Here is an 8,800-nt window from a genome sequence, read left to right on the forward strand (position 1 = left end):
ATAGAGGTAAGGAAAAGGCAGGCTTGGGTATGCTCAAGAACTAAAATAGCAGCCAAGTGCTGATGGCTCATTCTTATAATCCTGAATACTCAGCAGGATGACAGTAGAGGATTGCAGGTTTGAAGCTAGCCCAAGCACAAAAGTCCATGAGACTCCATCTCCCAAACAACAGGAGACATGAGCTGGCAACATGGCTCAAGTGATAAAGCATTTGCTGAACAAGCAAGCCAAGTAAAGTGAGGCCCTGAATTTCAACCTCTGTACTGTCAAAAACAGAACAAAACAAAAAAGCAGTTCCACTCCTGGGCATTTATCCAGTAGAATATAAACAAGGCCACAATAAAACTACCAGCACAACCATGTTCATTGCAGCATTATTTACCAAAGCCAAGATATAGAATCAGCCATCAGCCCAGATGCCCCTCAGTGCATGAATGGATCAAAAAATGTGGTATACATACACATACATCAGAAAGAATATTTCACTATTCATAAGGAAATGGAAAGACATGGAAAAATTATACTAACTGAAGCAAGCCAGACCCAGAGAAACAGGTTGTATGTTTTCCCCCATTTGTGGTAGCCAGAATGTGCCTGTAAACCTACAAGTAAACACACTGGATGGTAAAAGACAAAAAAATACACTGGATGTGATAAATTATATAGGCTCTAGACATTCATACAGTGAGACCAAAGGAGAATATTCTTAGGAGAGGATCAAACAGTGCAATAGCTATGTGATCATATAAAATGATGTTTATCATTCCAGGAAATGGAAATGAGGATTTTTTTCTTTGCTGCTGTTTTTGTTTTCTTTTCCCTTTATCTTGTTTGCTTGCTTATCTGTCTTTGGGAGGATACAGGTCACACAGAAATGGAGGGACAAAGGATAACAAACGCAGCAGTGGTACTCACTGGACACTATGTTGAAAATGAACTATACAACTTGTCGTGGGGGATGGGAGGGAAAAACGGTGAGCAAGCGAGGGATGGGGTGGCATAGTTCAAAAAGAATTGTGCTCTTTATCTGACTGATGTAGCTGTAACTCCTCTGTATATCACCTTTATAATAACAATAAAAATGTATGAAAGGAAAATAAACACCACAATATTTGGGGCATATGCATTAAACTTTCCTCTGTCCTGACAGACATCCAAGACAAAAGGTATGTAGTGATCACACAACTTGTTCACACTATGCATTGAATGAAGAAATGAGGAGATGAGACTGGAAATCTGAGATCAAAGAGTTAACAGTCCTAGAACTGGAACCTTGATCCATTACATTCTTTGCCTCAGGCTGCTGAGCGCAAAGAAGTCATTCCAAGCTGGTGACTGCATATCCCTTGGGCTGGAGGAACTTGAGAGGGGACTATGGTTCAGTAGTTCTGCAGACGCTTTATGACTGTCAAACTTGAACATGACATTAATTGAATCCTAATTGTCTGCCTATTGATAAAACTCTTTGAAAAGCAGAAAGTCATATGATTTAAATATTCCAACCAACAAGCATCTCATAACTGTTCAAATACAAAGGTTAAACTTGGAGAGAAGAGAATGCATCATTATTGTTTTGTAATTTCATGAGATTCTACGTTACACAAGAGAATGAAAGTTCCTTATTCCTTCAAGCATCCTGACCCGACCCCCCTGGCCCCCATTCTACTTCCTGAATGGCCCTTATTTTATTAATAGACCTGGTTATCCCATAGACTGCTGGATTAATTTAGCTCATTTCTCTGGGGTCAAGTGTCACCAGGGATCCACAAAGTTCCAGTCACTAGGGAAGGTTTGGAAAGTTCTCTTGTTTAGCAGTTTAGTTGAAGGTTCTATTTTTTTTAAAGAAATATGATTTGTCTGCTAAAATGTATATTTACTTAGCCCCTAGTTTGTGTAAGTTCTTTTCCTTCTCTCTCTTCAGCTGGTTTTGAATTGTTTGCCTACTTGTAGAAGGAATCAGTGAAGGGGAAAGGAGCTAGAATTTGGATGAATGGTTTACTTCTGGTTAGCAGCTCAAGTTAAACATTTAATGATGGACATCGATGTGATCAAAAATGCTACTTCAACGCCTGGCTTCATTTTTCCATGCTCTCTTTACATTTACTTGCCCCAGATCCTGACACCAGGGATAATGTCTCAGCAGGTTTTCTGGGTAGCGGCCAGGGCTTATTTTTACAATCTCTAACATAACAGCTTCAACTATAAACACAAACATAGCATCAACCAGAGCATCTGCACAGGCCATGGAGCTAAAACAGACACTCAGAAATGTGCTTGATATTTCCCTTGGCAGCTTCACAAATCTCCTTGGAAAGCCTCTGGTCCACCTCCGCACTAGTAGTAAGCTCTGATTGGGGTAAGGTGTTGGCAGGTGCCAGCTAAGGACAATGGACTTTTAATTAAAGCCTGTGGGGCCAAAGCTGGGGAAACACACCTCCTGAAGAGTTTCTTTTGAAACACTTGCTTTCCTCCTAACTACCTTGCAAACAATAACTGTATGCTTTATCAAGGCAGCAGTACCCATTAATCTTCTGCAGTACAAGAATTTCTTGTAACATAAAGATAGTAAATGGGACTTTTCTTCATCTCTTTTCCCCCCAATAACTTGAAAAAAATAGTTTTTCCTTTATTCTAGTATGGGGCAGTTGTTTTTACTCTGGTGATCACATAACTTATGCTCACGTCATATAAACATGGTCCATGCAAAGTTCACATTATATCTGACACTAGAATTAATGTAAACATATCTTGGTAATGGCCATATACTGAGTCACTTGCTCTGGAGGAAGATTTTTCTAATGTGGAGTCTGAGCCTGTTAAGCACCGTTGCTATGGAGACGGTGTAAGAGTTAGATTAATTAAGGCCCGAACAGATGTGGTGAAGTGTGCAGAATACACTGTTTTCTGGTAGTAATTAAAGAGAGTGTGTGTATATGTGAGAGGGGAGAAAAAAAATAGAGGCAAAGACAAAGCAGCCAACCAGACAGACAGACAGACTTGCCTGGCACTAGACATGCAATCTTTCCTCCAATAAAACTCACCACCGATAACTCTGCCCAGACTATTCTCTCTTTTCTCATCACCCAGGCCAGACAGGCTAATTGCTTGAAATGGCCAATTGGTCCACCCAGCCTTCTTTTTTGGGGGTCTGATTTATATGAGGCATAAGAATATGCAAAGACATGTTCTTGGATCAGTGGGTTCAAACAACCCATCTGTGTGAACACTCAAAAATCAAACTGGACTGTGTAAATGGTTTTTAAACTACATTACAGAGGCCAAGTTCACAGACTGAAGCTAGATTAGTTGTCCAGCAGGCCCAGAGGACTGTCATCAGTACACTGGTTGCCAAGAGAGAGGCTGGCTGCCCTTCTGCCCTGGGAATGTCTTCAGGACTAGAAAGAGTAAGCACCAGGCTCGCTGGGATTTTATTAGAATATTGATTTCAATTTGGACTGAATCTATTGATTGTTTTTAAGCACTGTAGTTTTCTTTTTGTTTGAGTTAAATATTAGGTTGCAAGCTGAATTCAGCCAGTGGGATATCATTTAAATCCAGCTTAATCGCCCCAGTGAGGAGTATTGTTGCTATATTGCCTTCTCCTGGTTGACAAGGAGTAGTTAATGGTTTGAAAATGTCCAAGGACTTTTCTTCTGCTTGGGAAGCAATTTTTTTGTTTATGAAGCAAATGAACACATTTTTCTTTGTCTCACAGTGGTGGAAGTGGAGTTCTTTGAAAAAGAGGAACTGGGCATCACAGAAGTATTCTGTTTCCTGAAGGGTCAGTCTCCTGCTAGCCCAAATTCAGCCTCCTCACAGACCATGGAGAGCAAGTCAGAATGTAATGGAAAACTGCGTGGTTTGAGAAATTGTGTGATCTGGGAGGTCAAAGTGTAGTAGAGAGAGCACCTGCTCCCCACCAAAGCCTGATGCTGTTTGCAGACATGGGCCTCTTACCAGGAGCCCCCCACGTATAACTCCTGCCCAGCCTTGTGCTGTCACCACAGATCACTATCACCACCTGCTTTTGTGAGGCCTTCAATCCATGAAATGCCCAGTTTCTTTTCTTTTCCTTTTTTTTGATCCATTCATCCTTCTTTTCTTCCTTTTCCTTCCCTTCTTTCCTCCCAATTTTCCTCTGCCTTGCCTTGCCTTGCCTTGCCTGCTTCCCTCCCTCCCTCCCTCCTTTCCTTCGTTCCTTCCTTCCATTTTTTTTTACTGCTAAGGCTTCAGCAGATACTCATACTTCAGAGTAAGTCAGATGCTTTGAATTGTGTGCAATTGGAAGCCATAGACACAGAGAAATACGAATTTTATCCATGTGAAAATATCATGATCTGGAAGGAAAACTCAGATTTGCATCTTCATTTCTTTTTTTTTCTTAATTTTTATTTTTATTGTGAAAATACTGCACAGAGGGGTTACTTGCATCTTCATTTCTGTACTGTGCTCTGCAGATGTGACTTGAAGTTCACTCACCCTTAAACTTCCTTGCTACACCTGTTGTACAACTGTTGCATGTCCACTTTTTCTACTGTCTGAGGATGATCTTCACTGAACTTATAGGAGAAAGCATTTTAATGAGGTTACAGAAATAGAGGGGAGTAGAATTTACCTTTTGATCCAACTCTGACCTATGGCTCTGATCATAAATACAAAACATGATACCTGAAAAATATGTTTGTTTGCTTTTCTTTCTCCCCAGCACTTACAAGTTAAAGAAAAAGAATAATCTGGATTTGTTTACCTGGAAACTCTTCAAGAGTGATGGGAGAAAGGATAGAGCAATATTTCCAGGGTTTATGACCAGATTTGGAGCAAAGGAGTTCTGGTTTCTGGGACTTTTTGAAAGAGGAATTCTGGTTTTGTGACTCATTTGGAAGGGTTAGTGGCGGGGGGCGGGGGGAGGCGGGACAATTGATAGGTCAAAACTTTACTTCTAAGGTCTTTCAATCCCCTTTAGCTCTAAGAACTCAGCATTCCAAGGTACCATTCACCAGGGTACCATGTCCTGGATCCTGAACATCACAATAACTGGGAAGAATTTCTACCATTTAGTGAACAACAGAAGCAGAGTAGGTAAAGGTCCTGCACTGGTATCAAAGGCTAATGGGAAACACCAACCAAATCACAGTTCAAAGGTGAGAAAACATTTAGAAATCTTTTACACATCCTGAAAAAAAAGACAATTTATAGATACCAGTAATGTGGAGCAGCTTAATTTTAAACCAGCCTCCAGAACTTTTAAGGATGGTATCATAAAAATTCAAAGAGGAATCTCACTGCAAGGCATTCTTAGAAAAATAATTTCTTTAACATTGTCAACCCCAAAGTGATAGACGGGACCAATACAAAGCCAAAGTTAATAAGGCTTTTGCTTTTAAAAAAATACACTCTAACTTTAGCTGACATTTAAATTAAAAATCCCAGCAGTATAGCATGGAGCTGATTGATTTGGAAAGCAAAAATGGGAGATAATGAGGGCACTGCCATGCTCTTCCTGCTGATGGGTAAGAAATGATCTATTCCTGGCCAAAAGCAAAGGAATATGTTTGAACTACAGGAATTTGCATTGCATTGAGTCTAAAAGTCTTTCAAACCCTGCCTTTCTTTTGCTCACTAAATATCTTTTCATATTAGCCTAGATAACGAATAGCAAAAAATCCTGGAGGCATTTCATGTGTCAGAGACATCAGTAGTTTTTTTTTTTAATTTCTCAAAGTATTTTAGATATACTTCGCCTTGATACAGCCAACAAAAAGTTGGTTCTACAGCAGGTTGGCCCTTCCCCAATTTGATGAAGGTAGGATATTTGAATGTCTTCCATCTTTTGGAAATTTATCATCTGGTTTTATAAAAGACTGACTCTTTTTTGCCAGGAGGCTCCATATAATCAGAAAGCTGCTAATAGGGGAAGGCATAGCCTGAGAACAGGACTCAGGTCCTTGTTGATTTCCTTAAAATTCTCCTGTATCAGTTGTCCTCATCCACATAACGATCCAATATTACAGCGCACTAACAATTAATGAAGTGAGACTTGTAAGGAACTTTAACTCAAGGATGAGCTCCAAATTCTTCAATACTTCAGGGGTATTTCTCTGGAAGCTCGACTCATAGGCCTTCTGAAAAGCCCAATAAAAAAAGAAAAACTTCCTTTCTTTACAGAAAAAAAAGGATGCTTGTTTCATTAAAGGGAGGTAAAGTGACAAGATCGTTGTCCTGAATCACATCAATAGGCACAAAATTTGATGGACAATGAATTTTTTTCTTTGAATCGACATATGCTCATTCTCCAAAATTAACCCCAGTTTTGATTCTCCTCAAGAAACCATTGGCTCTCAAAATCTGGGTTTGGAACAGGTTATTATGCTGTCAGATTCTATCCCGGTACTATTCTTGCACATAAGGGAGGCCCACATAAAGCAAACAACCACAATAGCAACCACAAAATCCCACAAAAACCTTTTCTCTTTGAAACCCAAACTTTCAACAATGAAGTCTCTCAGGTCCTTGAAATGTGTTATTTATTATACCAATTGGACATTTTGTAGATAGATCTATGTAGAATGACCCTTAGGGTACTTATCTTAATCTGTTCCTTGGAGAAATATTTAATTATCATTTTAGGTGCTTTTTAAGTTGTATGCTGTTAAACTGTGACAGAAAATAAACTCTTTCCTCCTTGATTTTCCCTTTGGGATCCATCAGGAGATTGACTTTCAGGCAGCTTAATGAAAGACAAGGGTCCATCAACATTGTTTAAGGAGCTGTAGAACTGTAGTAATTGCAGAGGCCTGAGTGCTGCAGGAAGCCTTGAACAGCACACTGGGCACAACCATCCCCTCCTTTGTTCCAACCCTGACTGTACAGGAAGAAAGGATTTGGAGGATTCTGGAGTTCTAACAACTGCCAGTAAGATGAATGCAGACTTACTCGGGCAACAACACAATGCAAATTGCTGCTGAGAATGCATGAGAAAAGCTCCTCTAACTTTCCAGGATTATATCAAGTCATCCAGGAATGACTGACTTAACTCCAGTGCCCAAAGCTTCAGGAATGGCTCTGGTTATCTACACTGTTAGGGCTTATGAAGCTAATATGGCGATTTTTACCTCTAGTACACTCGAGATTTTGTATTGAAGTCCCAAAGTTGTCCTTTAGGGGAAGCTGTTTAAAGATGCCAACAGCGGTTATACCATGGGGGAAGCACATACAAAAGAAACAAAAAAAAATCATATAGTACATAATGAATACATTAAAGACAACAGCAACAAAGAGAAAACCTCTTGTGTCCCTATCTTGGGGTTCATTTTGCTTAGCATCGTTTTATATGGTCATAGTACATAGCTTTTGACATCTTGTATATACATATTTCTAATTTTGGGAGGAGAAGGGAAATAACAAAATGTTGAAATAAGGATGCAGGTTGGCCCATTATAACAATGAGCTGTACAAGACACTATGTTGAAAACAAACTTTACAACTTGGTGGGGGAAAGGAGGAGGTGGGGAGGAAAGGGATGGTTGGGTAAAAACAAAGGAGGGGGTAACAATGCTCGCTAGGAAATGTACTCATTACCTTGCTCATGTGACTGTAACCCCTCTGTACAGTATCTTTACAATAAAATATATATTACAAAAATAAACATGCCAACTATTCACAAAGGAATGGTGGGAATAATAGACAAGGAGAGTGGGCAGAAACAATTTAAGGTTCATTTGTTGCAAACTTCATTAGATGGAACTTTCTCAGCTGGAATTTGTCGAGGAGCATCCTAGCCTCTGGGGGGAAATTATCAGCTTCATTTTCTCTGCATCATTAGAAATAGTTTAAATAGGATTCAGTAGAGCAGAGGAAGGCAGGAGGCAGCAGTGGTTAAGGAGCTACCTGGATGTGAAGCCCAGGTACTGCTTACTATTCGTATGGCTTTTCTGAGTTTCAATATTTTGTGGCATATAAGATAATATGATCTTTCCATGATACAGACTGAATATGAAATTTACATTCTGTCAAAATTCCTAAGTTGAAATCCTCACACTCAACCTGATTTCATTTGAATATAGGGCTTTGGAAGGTTATTAGGTTAAATAAAATCATAAGGTTAGAGTGCTCATGAGGAGATTATAAAAAGAGGAGGGACTATGGGATCTCGCTGTGTTCTACACTATATGAGAAGATAGTGACCTCCAAAGAAACTGTCCTAAGAACCTGCTCAGGTGGATACACTGATCTCAGGCTTCAGCCTTGAAGAAATGTGAGGAAATAAATTTCTGTTGTTCATAAACAGAGGCAAAAGTCTTTAAAAGATTAAGACAACTTCATATGGTCATGAGTTGAATGTAAAGCTGCAGAGAATGTGTGAGCAAAGCTCTTCTAACCTCTCAGGATCCTATCAAGAACTATTACTTGCCAGGCACTGGTGGCTCACACCTGTCATCCTAGCTACTCAGGAGGCTGAGATCTGAGGATTGCAATTCAAGGCCAGCCGGGGCAGGAAAGTCCGCGAGACTCTTCAATAAACCACCAGAAAAACTGGATAAGGTGCTAGGGCTCAAGTGGTAGAGCACTAGCCATAGGCTGAAGAGCTGAGGGACAGTGCCCAGGCCCAGAGTTCAAGCCCAAGACTGACAAAAAAAACCTCCGAAAAACAAAAACAAATGCACAAACTGTTATTTGGTGCTTACTTTCAAATCCTTTGTTGTATAATGGTATTCATTATCCCTACTACTCGCTTAATAGGGTTTTTTTTACTCATAGAACTTTTGTATCTAGGAAGTTGGTGGTGCAGACCTCATGAGTG

Source organism: Dipodomys ordii, unplaced genomic scaffold, assembly GCF_000151885.1.
Source record: "Dipodomys ordii isolate 6190 unplaced genomic scaffold, Dord_2.0 Scaffold83, whole genome shotgun sequence".
NCBI lineage: Eukaryota > Metazoa > Chordata > Mammalia > Rodentia > Heteromyidae > Dipodomys > Dipodomys ordii.